Raw genomic sequence first — 27659 nt, forward strand, 5'->3', positions numbered from 1 at the left:
CTGGCGGTATCCTAATTCGCAATAAGTCCTGTTCCCCCCATCACCCCTGTGTTCATTGACCTACATTGGCACCCGGCCTGGCAACATCTCAATTTTAAAATTCTCATCCTTGTTTTCAAATCTCTCCATAGTCTCATTTCACCTCCTTGGTTCTGTATCCTTCTCCAGTTCTAAAACCCTCTGAGATTTAGTTTAGAGATACAGCACTGAAACAGGCCCTTCGGCCCACCGAGTCTGTGCCGACCATCAACCACCCATTTATACTAATCCTACACTAATCCCATATTCCTACCACATCCCCACCTGTCCCTATATTTCCCTACCACCTACCTATACTAGGGGCAATTTATAATGGCCAATTTACCTACCAACCTGCAAGTCTTTTGGCTTGTGGGAGGAAACCGGAGCACCGGGAGAAAACCCACGCAGACACAGGGAGAACTTGCAAACTCCACACAGGCAGTACCCAGAATTGAACCCGGGTCGCTGGAGCTGTGAGGCTGCGGTGCTAACCACTGCGCCACTGTGCCGCCCAGATCTCTGCATTCCAACAATTCTGGCTTCTTTCACATCCCCGATTTTAATCATGCCATCATTTTTTTCCAAATATATACTTTGTTCACTAAAAAAATTGCAAAAATACATTACCAAACAGTTCAAAACAGTTCAAATTTCACATTTCGGAAAGTACAATAGAGATCAGATTTCTTCAATACAATTCTTGCCATTCCATTTTACATGCAATGTACATTTGCATTACACAGCAAAAACATTTTTGGTGCATAAAACCCGAGAGGTTTTACACAGGTTCCAGCCCCTCGGTATACTGTGGCAGAAGGACCTTATACACTGGCCTTTCCTAATTGAGCCTTTGCGGCGGCTGCCCCAAGCTTTAGTGCGTCCCTCAACACGTAGTCCTAGACCTTGGAATGTGCCAGTCTACAACACTCGGTCATGGAGAACTCTTTGCACTGGAAGACCAGCAAGTTTTGGGCAGACCAAAGAGAATCTTTCACCGAGTTGATGGTCGTCCAGTAGCAGTTGATGTTTATCTCGGTGTGCGTCCCTGAGAACAGCCCGGAGAGCACAGACTCCTGTGTTATGGAGCTCCTCAGGATGAACTGCGACTAAAATCACTGCATCTCTTTCCACACCTGCTTTGCAAAGACACATTCCAGAAGGAAGTGGACAACGGCCTCTTCCCCACCACAGCCACCTCAAGGGCAGCGTGCAGAGGCAGTGAGATTCCGGGTGTGCAGGTAGGATCTGAAGGGGAGGGTCCTTCTCACCACCAGCCAAGCTATGTCTCGGTGCTTGTTTGAAATTTCTGGCAATGAGGCATTCTGCCAAATGACTTTGACTGTTTGATCGGGGAACCGTCCGACAGAATCTACCATCTCCTTCACCCACAGAGCCTTGAGGACATTCCATGCAGACCGCTGCCTGATGGACTTGTGGTCAAAGGTGTTTTTCTGCACAAAGTTTTCCACAAAGGATAGGTGGTATGGCACGGTCCAACTGAATGGAGCATTCCGCAGGAATGTGACCAGACCCATCCTTCGCAACACCAGGGACAGATAGAACCTCAGAACGTAGTGACACTTGGTGTTTGCAAACTGGGGTTCTATGCACAGCTTGATGCAGCCGCACACAAAGGTGGCCGTCAGGATGAAGGCGACATTGGGTATGTTTATTCCCCCTTTATCCAGAGGTTTAAACACCATGTCCCTGCGGACACGGTCCATTTTTAATCTCCAGATAAAGCGGAAGATGACTTGGGTAGCTGTCATGGCGCAGGAGTAGGGTATGGGCCAGACCTGCACCACGTACAGTAACAACTTGAGCGCCTCGCACCTGATGACCAGGTTCTTACCCACAATGGAGAGAGAACACTGCTCCCACATACTCAGTTTATGGTGTACCCTGGCTACTCGCTCCTTCCAATTTTTGGCGTCGCCCTGCGCCCTCCAAAGAATATCCCCAGCACCTTCAGGTAGTCTGACCTGAAGGTGAAGGGGACAAGGGATGGGTCGGCCCAGTTCCCAAAGAACATGGCCTCGCTTTTGTTGCGACTTACTTTGGCTCCCGAGGCCAGTTCGAACTGGTCGCAGATGCTGATCAACCTGCGAACGGACAGCTGATCCAAACTGAAGACAGTGACGTCGTCCATATACAGGGAGGCTTTGACCTAAGTGCCTCCACTGCCTGGGATTGTCACTCCTCTTATGTCTGCATCCTTCCTAATGGACTCAGCAAAAGGTTCAATACAGCAAACAAACAAGACCGGGGAGAGAGGACAGCCCCTGTCTGACTCCAGATTTGATCGGGAAACTTTCTGATTCCCACCCATTAATTGAGACTGCGCTATTGATGTTTGTGTAGAGCAGTTGGATCCAATTGCAGATTCCCTCCCCAAACCCCATTTTGGAGAACACATCCATCATCTATGTGTGCGAGATCCTGTCAAAAGCCTCCTCCTGGTCCAAACTGATGAGGCAGGTGTCCACCCTCCTGTCCCGCACATAGGCAATCGTATCCCTGAGTAGCGCGAGACTATCAGAGACTTCCTGCCGGGTACAGTACAGGTCTGGTCAGGGTGAATCACCAACTCCAGAGCGGACTTGACCTGACTGGTGATGACTTTGGACAGAAATTTGTAGTCTGCATTAAGCAGTGAGATGGGCTGATTTCCTTCATCTCCCCCTTCTGCTTGTAGATGAGTGTGATGATTCTGACATGCTCCATCATTGGCTTTTTTTTCCACAAAAATATATTTTATTCATAAAAATGTGTAAAAAAATACATTACAAAACAGTTCAAAACAGCGCCAAGTTGGCATTTCAGAAAGTGCAAAGGAAATCAGTTTTCTTCAATACAGGAGTGAGTTGCCTCACAACCCTTCCATTCCATTTTACATACAATGTACATTGTTCAACAAACCCATATTTGGTCTATACAGCCCCAGGGATTTCCCATGGATCCGGCCCCTCAGTTCACTATGGCGGGAGGACCTTACACAGTGGTCTTTCCCCATTGAGCCTTTGCGGTGGCTGCCCCAAGCTTTAGTGCGTCCCTCAGCACGTAGTCCTGGACCTTGGAATGTGCCAGTCTGCAACACTCGGTCATGGACAATTCTTTGCGCTGGAAGACCAGCAAGTTTCGGGCAGACCAAAGGGCATCTTTCACTGAATTGATGGTCGTCCAGCAGTAGTTGATGTTTATCTCGGTGTGCGCCCCTGGGAACAGCCCATAGAGCACAGACCCCTGTGTTACAGAGCTACTTGGGATGAACTGCGACTAAAACCACTGCATCTCTTTCCACACCTGCTTTGCAAAGACACATTCCAGAAAGAGGTGGGTAACAGTCTCTTCCCCACCACAGCCACTTCAGGGGCAGCGTGCAGAGGTGGTGAGATCTCCGGGCGTGCAGGAAGGATCTGATGGGGAGGGCCCTTCTCACCACCGGCCAAGCTACGTCTTGGTGCTTGTTTGAAAGTTCTGGTGATGAGGCATTCTGCCAAATGACTTTGGTAGTCTACTCGGGGAACCATCCAACAGGATCCACCATCTCCTTTTCCCGCAGGGCCTTGAGGACATTCCGTGCAGACCACTGCCTGATGGACTTGTGGTCAAAGGTGGTTTTCTGCACAAACTTTTAAATGAAGGATAAGTGGTATGGCATGGTCCAACTGGATGCAGTGTTCCGCAGCACTGTGGCCGGACCCATCCATCATTGGCATCTATGCTTTCAGCAGCTAAACGCCCTAAATTCGGCAATTCCCTCCGTAAAACTCTCCGCCTCTCTACCTATCTCTCCTCCTTTAAGATGCTCCTTAAAACCTACCTCTTTAACAAAGCTTTGTCCTAATGTCTCATCATGTGGCTTGGTGTCAAATTTTGTTTGAATGCACTCCAGTGAAGTGCCTTGGGACATTTTACTACAATAAAGGTGCCATATAAATACAAGTTGTTTTTGTTGTTGTTGAATCTATGTAAAGCTATTGTTGATGGGAGTGGATCTGACTGGGGTCAAAGCAGAGTTCCACAGGGCTCTGGATTGGGATCACTGCAGTTCAATTCCATTAACTAATCTCGGAGGACTTAAATGGAAACATTTTTAAACATACATAAAAAAAGAATATTTTACCTCTTTCACCTTTCTAAATGTGGACTGATAAGTGGCAAGTAACATTCACGCCACACAAGTGCCAGGCAATGACCATGTCCAACAAGAGAGAATCTAACCATCTCCCCTTGACATTCAATGGCATTACAATCGCTGAATCCCCACTATCAACATCCTGCGGGTTACCATTGACCAGAAACTGAACTGGAGTAGCCATATAAATACCATGGCTACAAGAGCAGGTCAGAGGCTAGGAATCCTGCAGCGAGTAACTCACCTCCTGACTCCCCAAAGCCTGTCCACCGTCTACAAGGCACAAGTCAGGAGTGTGATGGAATACTCTCCACTTGCCTGTATGATTGCAACTCCAACAACACTCAAGAAGCTCGATACCATCGGGACAAAGCAGCCCGCTTGATTGGCACCCCATCTATAAACATTCATTCCCTCCACCACCGATGCACAGTGGCAGCAGTGTGTACCATCTATAAGATGCACTGCAGCAACACACCAAGGCTCCTCAGACAGCAGCTTCCAAACCCATAACCTCTACCAACTAGAAAGACAAGGGCAGCAAATGCATGGGAACACCACCACCTGCAAATCACACACCATCCTGACTTTGGAACTATATCACCATTTCTTCACTGTCGCTGGGTCAAAATCCTGGAACTCCCTTCCTAACAGCACTGTGAGTGTACCTACCTCACATGGACTGCAGCGGTTCAAGAAGGCAGCTCACCACCACCTTCTCAAGGGCAATTAGGGATGGGCAATAAATGCTGACCTGGCCAGTGACGCCCATATCCCATGAATGAATTTTTTTTAAAACTCCATTATTTTATGTTTCTCTACCACTCTGCATTGTTTTACATTCTTCCATGTGTCTCAGGGTTGTGCCAATATCTGCCAGGGGAGGGGGGGCTGATGGAGCATCCCGTGAGTGTACCAATATTTGCCAGGGGGTGTTAGAGGGTCCAGGATTGTGCCAATATTTGCGGGGAGGGAGGGGTGCTGGAGGTTCTCAGGAGTGTGCCAATATTTGTGGGGGAGGGAGGGGTTTTGGAGGTTCTCAGGAGTGTGCCAATATTTGGTAGGAAATCCAGATGCTGAATTTTTTTTAAACTACTACTTCCAAGCTCCCCCATAGGTGTTGACCATGATATAATCAGTAAATGTCAAGTTAGAAAATGTACCATCCTATTTTTCATTTCTGAACAATGTAAGCAGCAGAACATCTAGAGCTGATCCCTTTAAAAGAGTGCTTGCCACTTTCCTATCCCTGACACAATCATGTTCACTTACCATTGTTTACTGCATCTCATTGTCAAAGCAATTTTCACAGTTACCAGCCATCTTCCCATTAACTCACTGTTCCTTTTATTTCTGTAAAAGCCTCAGATGTACAACCTTCTGCAATGCATGCTGAAAATTGGCACTCTTATATTCACTGAATATTTCATCCATTAGTTTGGTTACCTACTAAATATTTTTTAAAATACCACCGGCTTCATGACCTATTATTTTAAAACCACTGTAACTACCTACCATAAATGCCATGCTTTTTAAATACACATGGGTAGTCCCTCATAATATACTCTTGAGCATTTCTCCGGTAACTGATTAGAGTGTCATGTCTATAACTTCTCAGCTGAAATCTCACTCTGCTTTTCATTCACAGCATTAAACCAGCGTGAAGCACACTCTAACCCTATGTTTACAAAGCTAAGACTGCATTACCTGCACCTCAATTACCTCTTGATCATTTTCTTTTAGGTGTAAATTTTGATCTTGTATTGAGGATGTTAGCAGTTAGTAGTGGAGAACAGAATGTTTTCTCCTGTCAGCACTAAGCACTGATTATATGTGGCCCAGTTAGGTGGAGAATCGAGCTCCCTGCATTCTGCCCAAACTCGGAAAAGCACCTCATATTTTTATTATTCATTCTTAGGGATGTGAGCGCGGCTGGCAAGGCCGGTTTTTCTTACCCATCACTATTACTGGCGGAATGGGCCTTCTTCTGGAAACACTTGATAAAATGAATGGCTTGCTAGGACATTTCTGAGAGCAGTTAAGAGTCAACCACCTTGCACCAGTGTGGATTTTTTCTATGTACGTCGCCAGTCACTGCGTGGCCTCTCTGAGGGAGACTGCCAGTTTATTGGAAGTTAGTGCCAAATAGGGAGATATAACATTGGTTTTGCTATGTGTGCAGACAGCAAAGCATTCAGAAAAAATAGAAAAAACTTGCATTTCTATAGCGCCTTTCCCAACCTCGGGATGTTCAAAAGTGCTTCACAGCCAGTGAAGTACTTTTAAAGCGTAGTCGCTGCTGTAATGTAGGGAACGTGGCAGCCCGCTTGAGCACAGCAAGATCCCACAAACAGCAATATGACAATGACCAGATGAGCCTCAGTACTGCACTGGAGTGTCAGCTTAGATTATGGGCTCAGGTTTCTGGAGTGGTGTCTTGAACCCACAACCTTCTAACTCAGAGGCTACCCACCAAGTCACAGCTGACAAATCAATGGAATAAGAGGAAAGAAAGCAATGAAAACTAGTTTGCAATGTACTGGAGTAACTGATCATAGTTGGGGAGTCTTGACAGGTTCCTAACTTTTAACCTACGTCCATGGTATCCGTCACCAGCTGGTAATTGCATTAATAACCTCTCTCCAGGACAACCATGAAACATAATAGGGATATCATCTCAAAGCTGCAGCCTCCACCAAAGCTGGGAAGTAGCCACTGACAGTAGAAGCTACTCTAATTTCATCTCATTCTTGCCTTGACTATATGTGGGGCTCCATTTACCCACCATGGAGTGTACTACCTCCATCCAGGTTGCAGTGCAGCAGAACTGATGAGCTGTAGCAAGAGTATATAAGACATACTCACCATTTCCTTTGGCATTTGACTAGGATATTGTAGTCATACAGGAAAGAGAGCATTCATTCAGTGCTGACTCTGTTACTTAATGATGATTATTGACAAAGTCATGTCAGGACAAAAAGAGTTGAAGTGTTTTCATGTTGTAGGATTGGGTATCGGTGTGAAGGCAAATTCTTTCTTTGGAAGAGGGAAAGACGGTAGTCAGGCTGTGGTCTCCAGGTAAACTGAGTCAGGAAAAGACTTCAGAGAGTATCTTCCCATACAGTTAGCTGCAAGGCCTCCTCTGAGTGCCTGGCATCCTAATATTTTCATAATTTCTCCTCTTTCGGAGCTTGATTATGGTTCTCACTTAAGACTGTAATCTGCCCGGTGTTCTCAGTTAGTTTGCACTGTTATTTCATGGTCCGGAGCATATTCATGGGTTGCAAGTGTAACCCTGCTCTCACATCCAGATTGGACGAAATTGATTTTTTTTTTACAGTATTACAAGGCACTCTTTTATTCTGTAAATGTCACAATATATGGGACGGCAGAAAAGCATCTTTTCATTTAAACAGTTTGTCGAGCTGGCCCATGTGAATTACCTGATACTACGAAGCCTTGATCCTTTAAACTCACTTTGAAGTTATACCCAATTGTTAATTTCTTTGGCTAATTATATCCTGTGTGACACTGCCCCATTCCTGCTGTTAGGTCTGAATTCAACTCACTGGCTCACTGGGGTAGAAATTTCTTACACTGCTTGGCCAGCCTGAAGAAGGCGCAATGAACGATCCCTGCACTCAAACATGGCAATTGGGCCCTTGGACATCATCTGAATAATGGGGGTGAGCTGCTGGTGCCCGCCCTGTTCCCAGGTGCAGCTCGCCCGTGGGGAGACATCAAAGTTAGACTAGCTGCCCTGCCAGCAGTAACCCTCAGGTAAATGGTGTGGGAAGGTAAAGAGAAGGGGGGCAGGGGTGGGAGTGGGATTGCAGGCCTGCTGCAGCCCTCAAGTGTGCTATGCAGCCAAAAGGAGAGAAGAAAACCTCCCCAGCTGTTGGCTTGTAAGGCTCGGGGCAGCCCAATTCCAATAAATGGTGTGGAAACGGGCATTAGGCCCTTCATTAACAAGGTTTTATGCGGTCGTCAAGGATGCTTGAAAAATCGCCTGTTGCAATATGCAATTGGTCATTTTGCCCCAATGTTTTGCCCACTGGATAAAATGCTCTTCTGAGTCAACATAATACAAATATAGAAAATGCTAGAAAAACCCAGCAGGCCAGGCAGCATCTGTGGAGTGAGAAACAGAGTTAACATTTAGGTCTGTGACCTTTCATCAGAACTGGGAAAAGTTAGAAATGTAATCAGTTTTGAGCAAGTGAAAGTGGGGAGGGTGGGAAGGAGTACAAAAGGGAAGGTCTGTGGTCGGGTGCAGAGAAGAACAAGCTCAAAAACTATTACATTTATAACTTCTCCCAGTTCTGATAAAAGATCATTGACCTGAAACGTTAACTCTGTTTCTCACTCCACAGATGCTGCCTGACCTGTTGAGTTTTTCTGTTATTTCAGATTTCCAGCATCGCTTTTATGATACTAGTTCGAAAGCATTAGTTCTAAATGTGAATTCTGAATATTTTAACTTATATCAGTTATCATCTGGAGTTTTAGGAAGAGATCCTGTGACCACTGAATGAGAACTGAAACTTACAAATGCCTGGGAGAAAATCACATGCTTGTTTATTAAATACTTGTTGAATTATCCTATGCATTTAACTTCAATTATATTCACTGCCAACTGTAAATCCCATTCAATAATTTTAGTGGCCTGCAGAAGAGTTATTATATGTACAGTTATTTCAAACAATTTTGGAATCCTTTCAGATACTTGCTATGTTCAATGATCAGTCTCAAATTTGTGTTCTTTTATTCATTCTCGGGATGTGGGCATTGCTGGCAAGGCCAGCATTCATTGCCCATCCCAAGTCGCCCTTGGTGGTGGTGAGCCTTCTTCATGACCACTGCAGTCCATATGATGAAGGTGCTCTCACAGTGTTGAAACATAAAAGATCCTGAGGAGTCTTGACAGGGTGAATGCTGGAAGGATGTTTCCACTTATGGGCGAAACTAGAATTAGGGGACACGGTTTAAAAATAAGGGGCTTCCCATTTAAGACGGAGATGAGAAGAAACTTTTTTCTCTCAGAGGGTAGTTAGTCTGTGGAATTCGCTTCCTCAGAGAGGAGTAGAGGCCGGGTCATTGAATATATTCAAGGCTGAGTTCCACCCTTTATAGACAAGGGAGTCAAGTGTGAGGAGGGGCAGACAGGAAAGTGGATTTGAAGCCACATTCAGGTCAGCCATGAACCAAATGGCCTACTGCTGCTTCTCGTTCATATGCTCGTACGTTGTTAGGTAGGGAGTGCCAGGATTTTGGCCCAGCGATCATGAAGGGACGACGATATATGTTCAAGTCAGGGAAAGTTGTGTGACTTGGAAGGGAACTTGGAGGTAGTGGTGTCCCCATGCACCAGCTACCCTTGTCCTTCTCATGATGGAGGTCGTGGGTTTGGAAGGTGCTGCTAAAGCAGCGTTGGCGAGTTGCTGCAGTGCGTTCTGTAGATAGGACACACTGCAGCCAGGCTGTGTCGATGGTGGAGGGAGTGAATGTTTGTCTATCAAAATTCAGCTTGTAAAATTCAGACAGTTGTTTGCTCAGATCTCCTAAGCTAAATTTCAAGACAACAAAAACAGAAATATTCTTTTTGTTAACCATCCAAAGTTTCAAATGCTTCTTAAAAATCTGTGGTTTCTAATACTATATGACCCCAAAATTCCTTAGGTATTAGACTAGATTCCCGCCATGACTCCAACAGGAGGCTGACGGAACAACCAGGAAAGTGGAGCCTCTGTCCACCCCTACAAGGCAAAGGATGGCCAGAGGCTGGGACTCCCTGCACCAGGATTCCTGCTCCGGCTCAGTTTTGACCCACCGTGGTTGTGCAAGGTGCTGTGTGGTTAGGTGTACTAGCTCCCATATGGGTGGGCACACACCTCACCAGTGGGATCCAGTCCTGGCAAGCAGTGTGGAGCCCTGAACACAAGGTGATAGCTTGACTAAGGGGCCTGAGGGAACCATAGCCCAATTCTGTGGTAGCAGGATCTAGACTTATTTTATTCATTTCTGGGATGTGGGTGTCGTTGACTAGGCCAGCATTTGTTACCCATCTCTAATTGCTCTTGAGAAGGTGGTGGTGAGCTGCCTTCATGAACCACTGCTGTCCATGTGGTGTAGGTACACCAACAGTGCTGTTAGGGAGAGAGTTCCAGGATTTTGACCCAGCGACAGTGAAGGAACGGCGATATAGTTCCAAGTCGGGATGGTGTGGGATTTGAAGGGGAACTTGCAGGTTTGGAAGGTGCTGTGGAAGGATTCTTGGCAAGTTTCTGCAGTGCATCTAGTAGATGGTACATTGCTGCCACTGTGCGTTGGTGGTGGAGGGAGTAAATGTTTAAGTTGGTGGATTGGGTGACGACCAAGCAGACTGCTTTGTTCTGGATGATGTTGAGCTTCCTGAGTGTTGTTGGAGCTCCACTCATCCAGGCAAGTGGCGAGTATTCCATCACACTCCTGACTTGTGCCTTGTGGTTGATGGACAGGCTTTGGGGAGTCAGGAGGTGAGTTATTCGCTGCAGAATTCCCAGTTCCTGATCTGCTCTTGTAGCCATGGTATTTATGTGGCTGGTCTGGTTAAGTTTCCAGTCAATGGTAACTCCAGGATATTGATGGTGACGATGATGTTGACAAACATCACTCAGGATGGACAGGTGAGTACCAGAGATAGCAACAATCATGGGAAGGCTAGCAGCAGGAAAGAGGGTGCTAGAGTTGTGCCCAAAGTGCCACTTGCACCCATCTGGCCCATGCAAATGAGCTGCCCTCCCTACAAGCCCTCAATCTCACGTGGGCCAGCACTGGAGGGCACAATCAGCTGTGAACCAAGCATAACCACAGGGTCTTGACCCGAGGAACTTCAGTACCTCCATATGTTGTTTAATTATGGGTCATCACAGTCTTTTATTTGCAATTTAACAGCCAATGCTAAATATGACATGTAGTGGAGAACAACGAGAGGTTATGGAGTGTGCAGTCCTGAAATAGAGCAATTTAAGCCCTGTGGACATGAACATTTCACCTCGCACTTCAGTAAAATTTGAATGAACAGATTGTAGCTTGGAAAACAAAGTTAGTTAAGATGCCATTCCACATGACTATGCTTTTGTCTAAGGATCAAATATCTGTTCACTTTATCCTAAAAAATGCCTATCCTGCTTCCTCACCAAGAGAAAAGACAGTTCAAACTCTCTTTTAGCACAATTCAATCTTAATAGAGAAATCAAGGTGAAAGGTCAAGGCAAGGTCCACAGTGTAGGAATCTATGATCAAAGGAGTAAAAGAGATCAAGAGATAAGTCAGGAAGTTGATGGAAGCTTCACCTACAAGTCTGTTGACAGAGTTTCTATCCAGCATTTCAAACTAAATCAGAAAATGGGTATTAAAATTGAATAAATGTTCAACTGTTTGTTTTGTCTGAATACACTCGTGAAGTGCCTTGGGATGTTTAACTACATTAAAGGTGCTATATAAATACAAGTTGTTATTATTTCTCTCATGCTGCATTCCAAAGTGAGTGCTCACTCCATTGGAAACAGAATTTGACTTTATTCAAACAATATCTGGCACTGCGGCATTTTCCAGCGTGTCAGCAGAAACCCTATTGCTGTAATTAGGTCACTGGCTTGATTTTTTTTTTATTCTTTCATGGAATGTGGACATCATTGGCAAGGCCAGTATTTGTTGCCCAACCTTAATTGCCCTTGACAACTGAGTGGCTTTTTAGGCCATTTCGGAGGGCAGTTAAGAGTCAACCACATTGCTGTGGATCTGGAGTCACATGTAGGCCAGACCAGGTAAGTAAGGCAGATTTCCTTCCCGAAAGGCCATTAGTGAACCAGATGGATTTTGACAAAAAAACAATTTGATGATAGTTTCATGACGCCATTACTGAGACTAGCTTTCAATGCCACATCTTTATTAATTAATTGAATTTAAATTCTACCAGCTAGCATGGTGGGATTTAAATCCATGTCCCCAGATAGGGCCTCTAGATTACTAGCTCAGTGGCATTACTACTATGCCACCGTTGCTCCGTACTAGACCCCCTGTTGCTCTCTGAGCACAAGGATAAATGGTCTGAGGATCATGTCACTTATGCTATAAACTATGAAGCAGATTTATTAATAATGAAGGTTAAACAGTAACTGAAAATCTTGCATCTTTTTAAAGTTTACAAAAATTAAAGGTTTTACTGACTCTTAATAATACCAAACCTCGACCAGTATCCATAACGTAAAACTAATAATATGGGGCTCTGTTACCCACCATGGAGTGTCTACATGTTACCTCCATCCAGGTTGCAGTACAGTGGAACTGATGAGCTGGTACAAAGGTATACAGGAGATACTCGCCATTCCCTTTGACATTTGATTAGGGTATTGTAGTCATACAGGATAGAGAGCACTCATTCAGTGCTGACTGAAGTGATGATTCTTGGCAAAGTAATGTCAGGACAAAAAGATTTGAAGTGTTTTCATGTTGCAGAATCGGGTATTGGTTTGAGGATGTATTCTTTATTTGTAAGTGGGAAAGATGGCAGTCAGGCTCAGGGAGACTGAGTTGAAGGGAAGACTTCAGAGAGTATCTGCAAGGACTGTCAAATCCCATAGGTTAGGATAATTTTCCATTTTGGGTATGTGGGTTTCCTAGCAACCAACTTTCTTATCTAGGTAAGGGTCACCTCTTGATCTAAAAGTTACAGCCAAGGCAAGGACTGTCTGCAAGGACTCCACTGAGTGCATGCCGTCCTGATTTTACTGCCCTCTTCAAACCACATCAAACTGCAATCCTTCCTCGATGGCAAAGTTGAGAAGGTTGCAGCGGGGGTTCATAAATCTAGGGACTCTATCTGGCGCAACCTGTAGCTCCCCGCCCAGCTTGTTCAGACAGAGGAAAGTTGCTTTCAGTACCCGAGTGGTCCTCTCAGTCACCAGCCTGGTAACTGCATGAGCCTCGCTGCACCACTCCTCTTCAAGGTAGATTGAGGTCATCAGCCACGGCAGCAGTGGGTTTGCCTTGCCACCTAGTGGCCATCCAGTGGTTATGGTTTTCATTCTTGAAGAGGTCAGAGTGCAGAATACCGGAGGATGAAGGCGTATGCCAACTTCCTGCATATTGGCCATTGACATGAGGATCCTCTGCGTAACGTCACAAACTACCTGCACATTCAGGAAGTGGGATTATTTCCTATGCACATCGGTGAGTGGGTGCTCTGTGGGTGACCTCAATATGACATGGGTGTCTGGTTAAAGTGGTTCAACTGGTTAAGTATTCCAGTGGACTTTGCATTTAACACTTTAGCCAGAAAGCAATGTGAAGGAAGAGATTGGGGACTGAATCGTGTTCTATGTGCTTGGGAACAAAAAAAGTTTGAACAGCAGGAATGCTGAAGTTGTCTTAGCTGTAACTTTTAGAGCAAGAGGTGACCTTACCTAGATAAGAAAGCTGGTTGTTAGGAAAACCACACACCCAAAATGGAAAATTACCCTTACCTATGGGATTTAACAGACATAAAATAGCTAGGAGTTCTCGATAATGGAGTCTTACTCACATTCCTGAGAGGTATGTTCAGTGTGTCCAGCCAAACTAAGACTTGGGGCCATGACATCAGGAGTCAGCTAGAGCATTAGAATGATGGAATAATGTAATTTAATAATTTAATGATTTAACTAGAAGATAAGAACTGGGTATGTGTAGCTAAGGTGACCGAGCAGTATAAAGTTAGAGTGCTCTCAGAACAGGTCACAAGTCCACAACCAAATAGGCAGCCTAGAGATTCAAAGATGTGTTACCTCCCTGCAATCTCAAAGCTTATGCGGTGGTCTGTTGGCTCCGGTTTCCTCCCACAGCCAAAGACTTGCAGGTGATAGGTAAATTGGCTGTTGTAAATTGCCCCTAGTGTAGGTAGGTGGTAGGGAACATGGGATTACTGTAGGGTTAGTATAAATGGGTGGTTATTGGTCAGCACAGACTCGGTGAGCCGAAGGGCCTGTTTTGGTGCTGTATCTCTAAATAAATAAATAAATAAAAACTAATCACTCTTGGGTCTCGGAACCAATTTGTACTATTTGCTTGTCATTTTCTTGCCAGTCATCTAATATAATACATTGCAACAGTTGTATAAAAACAATACTGTTTTTGGTCAAAATATATTAAAACTTGTTGTTTGAAACCACTCATTCCAGAGTCACACAGATGCCATTGTTGTGGGACCAACAACCCTCTGTTGCGGCAATAACCACGGTAACAACAATTTGTTTTCAATGTCACCAGTGGAAGCCTGGGTCTTAGGGAAGCTTGCAGCCCAACGGAGCTGTATGGCCCTTTCTCTGTGCTACCTCCCTGCAATCTCAAAGCTTATGAGGTGGTCTGTTATGGGTGTCAGTGACCTGGGCATGCATGCCTGCACTGCTCCCTGGCTTATGTTGCACAGATCCCCCAAGGATGCCTGAAGGAGCCTAAGCCTTTAAGATTGAGGACTGTGGACACCTTCATAGCCACTGAAAGAGCAGTAGCAGCCACTGTGCCTCTTCTATAGAACATAGAAGCATAGAGACAGGACTAGGCCATTCAGCCCTTCGAACTTGCTCTGGCATTCAATTAGATCACAGCTGCTCTGTACCTCAACTCCACTGATTTCCCTTCCTAATGACCTCAGTCGAAGGAGGTAAGAGACCAGAGTTGGAGGAATGCAGAGTTCTTGGAGAGTTCTAGGGCAGGAACAAACGCTATGCGGCTAAAATCATCTGAATTTGTAGAAGAGTTGGATCACAGATATATTCAGCGCATGAAAAATTGATCAAAATTATCTTTAAAACAGAGCACAAATTGTGGGGCGGCACAGTGGCACAGTGGTTAGCACCGCAGCCTCACAGCTCCAGGGACCTGGGTACTGCCTGTGCGGAATTTGTAAGCTCTCCCTGTGACTGCGTGGGTTTTCGCTGGGTGCTCCGTTTTCCTCCCACAGCCAAAGACTTGCAGGTGATAGGTAAATTGGCCATTGTAAATTGCCCCTAGTGTAGGTTGGTAGCAGGGAATATGGGATTACTGTAGGGTTAGCATAAATGGGTGGCTGTTGGTCGACACAGACTCGGTGGGCCAAAGGGCCTGTTTCAATGCTGTATCTCTAAATAAATAAATAAATAAATAAACGGTTTACAGTTATATTTGGGACAGCAACTTCAATCAGCTGAAAGCAATATTACAGAAGGGTCGATAACCAGAGGACACAGTTTTAAGATGATTGGCAAAACAACCAGAAGCAACATGAGGAAACCTTTCTTTTATACAGAGAGTTGTTGTGATCGGGAATGCACTGCCTGAAAGGGCAGTGGAAGAAGTTTCAATAGTAACATTCAAAAGGGAATTGGACAAATACCTGAAGAGAACAATTTACAAGGCTATGGGAAAAAGCAGGGGAGATGGACTAATTGGATAGCTCTACCAAAGAGCCAGCTCAAACATGATGGACTGAATGGCCTCCTTCTCTGCTGTACCATTCAATGATTAATTGATAATTCTATGCAATCCTGCTTGCATTTGAAACACCTTCTGTTTATGCTAGGGTGGTTTCATGGATTAGCTATCTGAAACACATCCATTCTCCTGTACCTTGGTACACTCCTCACCGTGGTTCCCCACGGTAGGCTATTGCAGAAAATACGGAAGTATGGGGTTGAAGGATCTGTTTTGGGGCCACTGCTGTTTGTCATTTTTATAAATGACCTGGAAGAGGGTGTAGAAGGGTGGGTTAGTAAATTTGCAGATGACACTAAGGTCAGTGGAGTTGTGGATAGTGCCGAAGGATGTTGTCGGGTACAGAGGGACATAGATAGGCTGCAGAGCTGGGCTGAGAGATGGCAAATGGAGTTTAATGCGGAAAAGTGCGAGGTGATTCACTTTGGAAGGAGTAACAGGAATGCAGAGTACTGGGCTAATGGGAAGATTCTTGATAGTGTAGATGAACAGAGAGATCTTGGTGTCCAGGTGCATAAATCCCTGAAGGTTGCTACCCAGGTTAATAGGGCTGTTAAGAAGGCATATGGTGTGTTAGCTTTTATTAGTAGGGGGATCGAGTTTCGGAGCCACGAGGTCATGCTGCAGCTGTACAAAACTCTGGTGAGACCGCACCTGGAGTATTGCGTGCAGTTCTGGTCACCGCATTATAGGAAGGATGTGGAAGCTATGGAAAGGGTGCAGAGGAGATTTACTAGGATGTTGCCTGGTATGGAGGGAAGGTCTTACGAGGAAAGGCTGAGGGACTTGAGGTTGTTTTCGTTGGAGAGAAGGAGGAGGAGAGGTGACTTAATAGAGACATATAAGATAATCAGACGGTTAGATAGGGTGGATAGTGAGCGTCTTTTTCCTCGGATGGTGATGGCAAACACGAGGGGACATAGCTTCAAGTTGAGGGGTGATAGATATAGGACAGATGTCAGAGGTAGTTTCTTTACTCAGAGAGTAGTAAGGGCGTGGAACGCCCTGCCTGCAGCAGTAGTAGACTCGCCAACTTTAAGGGCATTTAAGTGGTCATTGGATAGACATATGGATGAAAATGGAATAGTGTAGGTCAGATGGTTTCACAGGTCGGCGCAACATCGAGGGCCGAAGGGCCTGTACTGCGCTGTAATGTTCTAATTCTAATTCTAACTTCCCTGGCTACTCTGTGGGGATTGGCTCAATAAATCTGGAGTAAGACCTAGAGCCAAAACAAAGTTAGAAAAGTATATTGTTTATTTTTCATTTCTCTTTTTTATCACTTTTTTTGTTTCTAATATTTCAGCCAGTTGCCAACATAGTGGACAATACATAAGGATATAAGAACATTAGAAATACTTTTTCCTTATGTTCTTATCTTCTCCAAACAACCCCTCAAACCTGCTCCACAATTCAATAAGGCCATAGCTGAATTTCTCCATCAACTCCACTTCCCACCCTATCCCCATATCTCTTGGTTCTCTTCGTGCCTATCGATCAACTGAGCATCCACAGAATAAAGAAACTATTATTCTAACTGACCTGATCAGGGCACTAAATTCCTTAATGAGATATGATCAGTTAGAATTGTAGTGTTATTTATAATTTCTTCACTCAGACAGCTATGGATTTTTGGAATTCCAAAGATTCATAACCCCCTGAGTAAAGACCTTTCTCCTTATCTCAGTCCTGAATCTGAGACTGTGAACCCTGGATAATGGGTCGGCCATTTAGGGCTGAGATGGAAGTTATGTTCAATGCATGGCACAGTTAGTCAACCATGGGAGGGTAGGATCATTACGGCAGCTCGAGCTATATTTTAAACACAAAGGATTAGGGCATGTCCAACAACTGCTGAGGAGTCTAGTTTTGAGTCTCAGATCATGATGCAGAGTAGATTTGTGGGAATTGAGAGCTTTGAGAGTCCACAACAGTTTTTGAATTGATTTGGACAAATACAGTCATTCTTGCCTTCTCTTAAATTAGGGTAATCACCTAATTTGTGTAGTCATAAGAACATAGAAATATAGAAACATAGGAATAGGAGTAGGTCATTTACCCCCATGAGCCCATTCCGCCATTCAATAAGATCATGGATGATCTATGACCTAACTCCATATATGCGTTTTAAAATTAATAATTAATCTAACACTTAACCTACCATTCATAAACCTGAGGTCATCCAAACCTCTGCTGTCCGTGTCTTAATTCGCACCATGCCCGTCCATCAATCACCCCTGTGCTCGCTGACCTACATGGGCTCCCAGGCAAACAATGTCTTGATTTTGAAATGCTCATCCTTATTTTCAAATCCCCCATGCCCTCACCTCTCCCTGTATCAGGAATTTCCTCCAGCCCCATAACCCTCCGAGATATCTGCGCTCGTATAATTTTGGCCTCTTGAGCATCGCCAATTTTAATCGCTCCGCCATTGATGGCCATGCCTTCAGTTGCCAAGGCCCTGAGCTCTGAAATTCCATCCCTACACCTCTCCGCCTCTCCACCTCAATTTCCTCCTTTCAAACACACCTTAAAACCTACCTCTTTGACCAAGCTTTTGGTCATCTGACCAAATGAGCTGAATTTTATAAGCCCACCGCCGGCGAAAAAATGGCGGCCCACCTGCGCACGCCAAAGAGCCGGAAACTCATTACAATAGTCAGGGCGGGCCGTCCCACCCGATCACGTGGAGGAGGTGGGCTGTCCATCCCCGGTAATGGCGTCAACTGCCTGTGCGTAGGCTCTGACGCCATTTTTAAAGGGCTGTCAGCCCTATGGAGATATTTAAATATTTAAAGTGACATTGAATTGAAATAAATAAATACATTTCTTTTGCCACTCTCCCACCCCCCCCAAAGCAATTAAATAAATTATTTGCTCTTCCCCCCCCCAAGACACTTACCTTCACAATTTGACTTCTCCCCACCCCCCCCCCCCACCACAAACTGCACAAACTTTAAACTATAACCCTTCCCTCCATCTCCTACACCCATGATGTTGATTTGACCCCATCTCCCCCCCCCCCCCACCCCCACACTGAGAAACTTACCTCCTCCACCACCCCACCAGTGTTGCACCTCATTTCCCCAGACGCGGATCTGAAGGTGCGGCAGTGCCGGCCACTGTGGTTAAGATAGCAGCCGGACTTCAGGAGGTGACGGGAGACTCATTTATTCAGTTAAGTCAATTTATTTAAATATTTAAATGGCAGTCCTGTCGCCAAATGTCGGGGGGGGGGTTGCCACCACAAGGCCTCGCCACCACCGGCAATATCAGGCCAGACCCTGCTGGCGTCGAGCTCCGTGGCAGGCTTCCTCTGGGGCAAACTTCATGCCCCCCTCCCCCCCCCAAATATCCCAGAGTCAAGGGCTCTGTAAAATGCAGCCCAATATCTCCTTATGTGGTTCGGTGTCATATTTTGTTTTATAACGCTCCTTTTAAGCACCTTGGGACATTTTATTATATTAAATGTGCATATCAATATAAGTTGTTGTTGCTGCATGCATGGCCATTTGTGGAATAGAGTTCCAAACTTCTACCAGCCTTTGTGTGAAGAAATGCTTCCCATTTTCTCTCTTGGAAGGTCTGGCTCTAATTCTTAGATTATGCCCCCTAGTCTCCTAGACTAGCCATCTAGCAGAAATAGTTTCTCCCAATCTACCCTATCTGTTCCCCTTGATATCTAGATATGTGACAGATCTGCACTAAATGCTTTAGGCTTCTTACCCACTCAAAGCTTGACCAAGAGTATTAGAGGAGGTGCTCATGCAAAATGCTGCTCATTAGAGTCAGCTGAACAGCAAACTTACTAATTTCCAGTCACAGACTAATAAAACATTAAATCCCTTAATGAGATACCATCAGTTGGACTAGCAATTTTATTTTTAATAATGTGACAAGAATATAAACAGAATAGGATTTTTATCATGAATATTCCTGTTTTAATTGATATTATTCATTCAAACTGGGTATATTGATTAAAACCTTGAACAAGCATTGCTTTGAATCTTAATAGCTGTCACTAGGGAGACTTCTTCAATATATCTTCACAGACATGAACTCTTAGTGCGTGGTTAAGCAGAACAAACTCAGCTGCTGGCTTCAAATCTGATGTCAGGGAAGTGTCAGTTTTGGCTCAGTGGGGAGCACTCTTGCCTCCGAGTCAGAAAGTTATGAGTTCATGTCCCACTCCAGAGACTTGAGCACATAATCCAAGCTGACGCTTCAGTGCAATGCTGAGGGAACCCAGCACCAGGAGAGGTGCCATATTTTGAAACATCAAACCAAGGTCCCGTCTGCCCTCTCAGGTCGGTGTAACAGGTCACGTGATACTGTTTCGAAGTTGAGCAGGGGAGTTCTGCCCTGTGCCTTCCCCAATATTTATCCTTCAACCAACATCACTAAAACACATTACCTGATCGCTGTCCCCTAGCTGTTTGTGGGAGCTTGCTATGTGAAAATTAGCTGCCACATTTCCTATATCGCAACAGTGAACCACACTTCAAACACCCTTCATTGGCTGTAAGGGACTTTGAGATGTCCTGAGGTTTCTTTCTTTTCAAATCCATTTTATCTCTGCTTTCAAGCTCTTTCTATCTTCTGGTATGGAATGAAAACACAGCAGGTGACCAGAAATTAAACAAAACTTGATTCAGAGCTGTAGACATATTTTAGCAGTTTTATACCTTTGAAGATTTTAAAGTTCTGCATTCAACACACATGTGAAATGGCGTAATCCCAGAAAGCTTCAGAACGTGGAAGTGTTAAGCATTTAGCAGAGTACAGCCGCCTTTAAAGCACTGCTGAGTTTGCTAAGCTGGTAAAGTAACATTATAAATGATAAATATGACATACACAAAAGGTACACTGTATACACGGCTGGAAGAGTCAAAAGATTTGAGTAAAGCAAAAGATCACAAATGCTGAGGTATTAGGCTACCATATTAACTCCAATATGGCTGCAATTTCTAAAGCAAACAAGTTGGTTTATATTGGGGTGACAATTATTTGCAAAGGCAGACTACAGGTGCCTAAAATAGTGATGTTGAAACAAAAGTTATCCACAATGCAATGTCATTATTAATAATATTTTATCACACGTTCACAATCCTTGCTGGCAGAATGTGGAATTAAAATTTATCCAGGACATAACTATTCTATTGTTATAAAGTTGAGCAATTTACCAAAGTAAGTCATCATTGCAAACAGGCAGTAACACAGAAAACTGCCAACTGCTAAACACTATGGGATAGATTTTAACTATTGGGTCAATCAACAGTACCAACGGGAGTCTCAGCCCATTTCGAAAGGCGAGTCTTATTAACATATATGGGATGGGTTGTATACCCCAAGAGGCACCCCAATACAGCTCACTGGCTATGGGTTGGCCTATTATCAGGCGGAGGCTGGGAAAAATAGGGGGAGAAGGTGGGGGCGGTGCCACTGGGGCAACAACACATATTACTCTACTCCTGCTGGCCTCATAAAAATAATTTTCGCTCTTACTTTCTTAGGCCTCTTCTGCTATACCACCAGGACTTACTGAGCTAAGTGTCCACGGCGTGTACTCCACCCAGTAGACAGCTGAAATGGCCTTAGGGGTCTTATGCATGTCATAGGGCTCCCACCCTGCATAGATTAATAAGACTGCTGCTTCTTTCCAGATTGTCCCATAAAGTTCCAATAGAAACTCTCCTTCAATGTTTTAGACCCAAGAAATTTTTTTTTGTGGGAACTTCATGCAAACTGTGTTAAAACCTAAAATGATTCGCAGGAAGATCACATCTGTCCGGAATATTCGACAGGGCCCCAGTTCCGATATTAAAAAGGGTAATATTTCTTTTAAATCAAGTGGATTTAAAGTTGTTTATTTTGAACTTGCTTCCAGCTTGTGTAAGAGTTTGATGATCTGGGCACATCTAACAGCAGTGCATTTGGAGGAAATGGGCTGAATTTTATTCTCCCAGTGCCGGGTGAAAAACTGGCAGCCCGCACCCCGCTGTGATCTAGCATGTGGTGGCTCATTTCCATATGCAGGGTGGTCCGCCCTCCCCCGTCATGTGGTGAGGGCGGGCTCTGTGATGCTGGCAATGGCGTCAGCTGCTTCTGCGTAGGCGCTGGCGCCATTTTTAAAGGGCTGCCAGACTTGCACAGAGAGAAAAATGTTCAACCTTGGAACCGCACCCCCCACAGCCCCCCACTACACTGTATGTAAATGTGTGACCGATTTCCCCCTCCCCCAATACACAGAAAATAAATGGTAGCCCCGTTTCCCCCCTCAACACATTTAAATTAAATAGTTGTCCTCTCCCCCCGCCAACTGCACAAAGTGCAGAAGTCACCCCTTTACCCCCTCCAAATTGAAATGCAGAGTTGACCCCGTTCTCCCCTCAATACACTAAAAGTCCTAAGTTCCCGCTTTCCCCACCTCGGTGACCCCAGCTTTCCCTGGACGGGAGAGTGAAGGCGCATGAGTGCTGACCATTGCACGGAAGATTGTGGACAGCTGGTAATATTGCGTGGAATGGTATGTTAATGTATTCATGTCCTTCATTTCAATGTTTAAAGTTGGGTCCCGTCGCCGAGCGGCCAGGGGTCTGCCACAGAGCCTTGCTGCCGCCAGGAAGATTGGTCCCAACAATCCCGGCGTCAGGCTCCGTGATGGGCCACTGCCACTGCGATCTTCTGGACTCCCACCCACCACAGAGCCCGACGTCGGGAGCTCAGAAAAATTCAGCCCATTGAGTGTGATGTGATAACGCAGGTGTGGGTTGTTATGGACAGAATGGGTTATTTTGGTCGACAAGCTTGTACTGAAACAGCATAAATATATAAATTGGTGTTAAGAAGGGACCCTTGGGAATAGAGTCATGTCTCAAACTGTATGTGACCCCCGAGCCATATTTCATTACTGGTTCAACCAGTACTCGAGGGCCTGTACTGATTTATTTAGAAACATAAGGCTAATATTGCTGGAGCCAAGAATTTCCTGACCTAGTTCAGTATGGATTACAGGAATCTCCTTTCATAGTTTTCCATCTATCATCAGTAACAATGGCCTGGAGTTTCCGTATGATTTTCACCCAGTTATCAGCTTAATATGGGTGGAATTGATCGAAATAGTGATAAAGATTGCAGAATATTAAGATTAAATGAGTTGAGTCCAAAGCCAATTTACATTGGTTTAAAAGTCCACTCACCTAAAGCATTCCCCACCCACTAGAATGGCCATATTCCCAGGTTAGTATGACAAATTTCCATCAATTGTGCCCCTTCGGGACTGCTCATCACATTGCACCCAGAATCTCGGATGAACTGACACCCACGGTCACAAGATTCCAGTGTTAAACCCCTATACCTGCAGTGACCAGCAGTCAGTTGAAGTCTGGTCCAGGTCTGCTTGACCTGCTGCTACTGCAAGTCCTATAAATTGATCTGCCTTTGGTACATAAGATCTACGACCAGTGGTCAGTTGGAGCCACACAGATATGTCCTTCCCTGCTGCAGTAATTGTTTGTTGAAGACAGCAATAACCAGCAGCCAATTGAAGCCAAATAAAAAGTAAAACAAGAGCATTAAGCTAGTCAATTGATCTCCACTGTTTAAGAAATTAAAGAATAGCTAATTTACTAGCAATCATACTCTTTTTGTAAGGCTGGAGGACGTGGTAGCGATGGTGGTATAGTGGTGAGCATAGCTGCCTTCCAAGCAGTTGACCCGGGTTCGATTCCTGGCCATCGCAATGTCTAATCGCAGATCTGCTTTAATTCGGCAATGTTACTGCTGAATTTTACAAATGAAAAATGTCAAAGTCTTAACTGAATGGAAGTTTACAAAATATTCTCATCATCCTATTAGACTCGTTCCCCTGCTTGATCATCGTCGCCCTGCAGCAATTTTGGGTGGCGCAGTGGTTAGCACTGCAGCCTCACAGCTCCAGGGACCCGGTTCGATTCTGGATACTGCCTGTGCGGAGTTTGCAAGTTCTCCCTGTGTCTGCATGGGTTTTTGCCAGATGCTCCGGTTTCCTCCCACATCCAAAGACTTGCAGGTGATAGGTAAATTGGCCATTGTAAATTGCCCCTAGTGTAGGTAGGTGCTAGGGAATATGGAATTATTGTAGGGTTAGTATAAATGGGTGGTTGTTGGTCGGCACAGACTCGGTGGGCCGAAGGGCCTGTTTCAGTGCTGTATCTCTAAATAAAATAAAAATAAATAAAATAAATAAATAAATGTCCCAGACCTAGTCATCTTCAACTGCTTCATCAATGACCTTCCCTCCAACATAAGGTCAGAAGTGGGGATATATACTGGTGGTTGCACAGTGTTCAGTGCCATTCACAACAGTCCGTGCCAACATGCAGCAAGACATGGATAGCATTCAGGCTTGGGCTAATAAGTGGCAAGTAACATATGCACCACACAAGTGTCAGGCAATTACTATCGCCAACAAGAGAGAATCTAACTATCTCCCCTTGATATTTAACAGCATTGGGTCGAATGGCCTCCTTCTGTGCTATAACAATTCTGTGATTCTGTGAAACAACATGCTGGAGGGGGGCACCATTGAGCAGAAACTTAACTGGACCAGCTATTTGAATACTGTGGCAATAAGAGCAGGTCAGAGGCTAGGAATTCTGCAGGCGAGTAACTCACCTCCTGACTCCCCAAAACCTATCCACCATCTACAAGGCACAATTCAGGAGTGTGATGGAATATTCTCCACTTGCCTGGATGAGTGCAGCTCAAATAACACTCAAGAATCTCGACACCATCCCGGATAAAGCAGCCCGCTTGATCGGCACCCCATCCACCACCTTAGACATTCACTCCCTCCACCACCAGTACACAGTGGCAGCAGTGTGTACCATCTACAAGATGCACTGCACCAACTTCCAAGGCTTTGTCGACGGCACCTTCCAAACCCACGACCTCTACCATCCAGAGGAACAAGGGCAGCAGACACATGGGAACACCACCACCTTCAAGTTCCCCTCCTCATCCTGACTTGGAACTATATCACCATTCCTTCACTGTCACTGTGTCAAAATACTAGAATTCCCTCCCTAAGAGCACTGTGGGTGTACCTACACCACATGGACTGCGGCAGTTAAGAAAGTGGCTCACCGCTACCTTCTCAAGGGCAATTGGGGATGGGCAGCAAATGTTGGCCTGGCCAACAATGTTGGCCAGGAGAGCAAAGAGGGTGCATGAAAAAGCACTGGCGGGCAAGATAAAGGAAAATCCTAAGGTGTTTTATAAGTATATTAAGGGCAAGAGGATAACCAGGGAAAGAGTAGGGCCCATTAGGGACCAAAGTGGCAATCTTTGTGTGGAGCCGGAGGAAATAGGTGAGGTTTTAACTGATTGCTTTTCATCTGTATTCACTATGGAGAAGGACGATGTAGGTGTAAAGATCAGGGAGGGGGATTGTGACAACTCAAACAAATTAGCATTGAAAGGGAGGAGGTTTTAGCGGGCTTAAAAGTGGATAAATCCCCAGGCCCAGATGCAAGCAGGACCCTGAGCTTCCGGTTGCTTGCCATTTCAACACTCCCCCCTGCTCTCATGCTCACATCTCTGTCCTGGGATTGCTGCAGTGTTCCAGTGAACATCAACGCAAGCTCGAGGAACAGCATCTCATCTACCGATTAGGCACACTACAGCCTGCCGGACTGAACATTGAGTTCAATAATTTCAGAGCATGACAGCCCCCCACTTTACTTTCATTTTTAGTTATTTTTTCTTCCTTTTTTTTGCATTCCTTTTTACATTTTTTGCATTTATTTCATTTCATCTTAGTTTGTTCAGTTTGCTTACCCACTGTTTTTTTCAGGTTGTTTTTCTTCAGGTTTGCACTTGCTGATGTTCTATATTCAGTATATTCACACCTAATCTGTACTAATGCTTTGTCTTTCAAAACACCATTAACATATTGTTTGCCTTTGCTCTGTGACCTTTTGGTCAGCTATGTGGCCTGGTCCAATCTGCACCTTCTCCTTTGTTATCTCTTGCCCAACCCCCACCTCACTTGTTTATAATCTGTGACTTTTCTAATATTTGTCAGTTCCGAAGAAGGGTCACTGACCCGAAACGTTAACTCTGCTTCTCTTTCCACAGATGCTGCCAGACCTGCTGAGTGAATCCAGCATTTCTTGTTTTTGTTTGAGATGTATCCCAGGCTGTTATGTGAGGCAAGGGAGGAGATAGCAGGGGATCTGACACAAATTTTCAAATCCTCTCTGGCCACAGGAGAGGTGCCAGAGGACTGGAGGACAGCGCATGTGGTACTATTATTCAAGAAGGGTAGCAGGGATAAACCAGGTATTTACAGGCCGGTGAGTCTAACATCAGTGGTTGGGAAACTATTGGAAAAAATTCTGAGGGACAGGATTAATCTCCACTTAGAGAGGCAGGGATTAATCAATAATAGTCAACATGGCTTTGTCAGGGGGAGATCGTGTCTAACTAACTTGATTGAATTTTTCGAGGAGGTGACTAGATGTGTAGATGAGGGTAAAGCGGTTGATGTAGTCTACATGGACTTCAGTAAGGCTTTTGATAAGGTCCCGCATGGGAGATTGGTTAAGAAGGTAAGAGCCCATGGGATCCCGGGCAATTTGGCAAATTGGATCCTAAATTGGCTTAGTGGCAGGAGGCAGAGGGTGATTGGCAGGAGGCAGAGGGTGATGGTCAGGGGTTGTTTTTGCGATTGGAAGCCTGTGACCAGTGGTGTACTACAGATATTGGTGCTGGGACCCTTGCTGTTTGTAGTGTACATTAATGATTTAGACATGAATATAGGAGGTATGATCAGTAAGTTCACAGATGACATGAAAATTGGTGGTGTCGTAGATAGTGAGAGGAAAGGCTTAGATTACAGGATGATATAGATGGGCTGGTAAGATGGGCAGAGCGGTGGCAAATGGAATTTAATCCTGAGAAGTGTGAGGTGATGCATTCTGGGAGCACTAACAAGGCAAGGGAATATACAATGGGTGGTAGGACCCGAGGAAGTACAGAGGGTCAGAAGGACCTTGGTGTACTTGCCCATAGATCACTGAAGGCAGCAGCACAGGTAGATAACTCGGAAGCTGGGAAGGCATATGGGATACTTGCCTTTATTAGCCGAGGCATATGATATAAGAGCAGGGAGGTTATGATGAAACGGTATAAAACGTTAGTTCGGCCACAGCTGGAGTAGTGTGTACAGTTCTGGTTGCCACACTATAGGAAGAATGTGATTGCACTGGAAAGGGTGCAGAGGAGATTCACCAGGATGTTGCCTGGGCTGGAGCATTTCAGCTATGAAGAGAGCCTGGATAGGGGGTTCCGAAGAAGGGTCACTGACCCGAAACGTTAACACTGCTTTTGTTTCCACAGATGCTGCCAGACCTGCTGAGTGGTTCCAGCATTTCTTGTTTTTATTTCAGATTTCCAGCATCTGCAGTATTTTGCTTTTATTTATGGATAGGCTAGGGTTGTTTTCCTTAGAGCAGAGAAGGCTGAGGGGGGACCTGATTGAGCTATACAAAATTATGAGGGGCATAGATAGGGTAGATAGGAAGAAACTTTTTCCCTTAGTGGAGGTGTCAATAACCAGGGAGCATTGATTTAAGGTAAGGGGCAGCAGGTTTAGAGGGGATTTGAGGAAAAATTCTTTCACCCAGAGGGTGATTGGAATCTGGAACACACTGCCTGAAGCGGTGGTAGAGGCAGGAACCCTCACAACATTTAAGAAGTATTTAGATGAACGCTTGAAATGCCATAGCATACAAGGCTACGGGCCAAGTGCTGGAAAATGGGATTAGAATAGATAGGTGCTCAATGGCCAGCGCGGACATGATGGGCTGAAGGGCCTGTTTCTGTGCTGTATAACTCTATGACTCTATGTCTCTATCCCATGAATGAATTTTAAAAATGTCACAAGTATAGACTATTTTTCCTGTTCACCAAGTCCCAGAGATTGCTGTCACCACATTATCAGCTCACACTTTCAGTAATTTGTGGT

At 45.0% G+C, this 27659-nt stretch overlaps 1 protein-coding gene and 1 non-coding gene across 2 annotated transcripts in view; one reads left to right on the forward strand and one right to left on the reverse strand.

The window, feature by feature from the left end:
* The window catches only part of mtnr1c (melatonin receptor 1C), a 141315-nt gene that overhangs the window by 110098 nt on the left and 3558 nt on the right, over positions 1 to 27659 (reverse strand). The gene's annotated exons all lie outside the window — the stretch shown is intronic.
* Positions 23319 to 23390, forward strand: trnag-ucc (transfer RNA glycine (anticodon UCC)). The gene has a single exon. It is a non-coding gene; the product is annotated as a tRNA-Gly (tRNA).

This window comes from Heterodontus francisci, chromosome 15 (genome assembly GCF_036365525.1).
Source record: "Heterodontus francisci isolate sHetFra1 chromosome 15, sHetFra1.hap1, whole genome shotgun sequence".
Lineage (NCBI taxonomy): Eukaryota > Metazoa > Chordata > Chondrichthyes > Heterodontiformes > Heterodontidae > Heterodontus > Heterodontus francisci.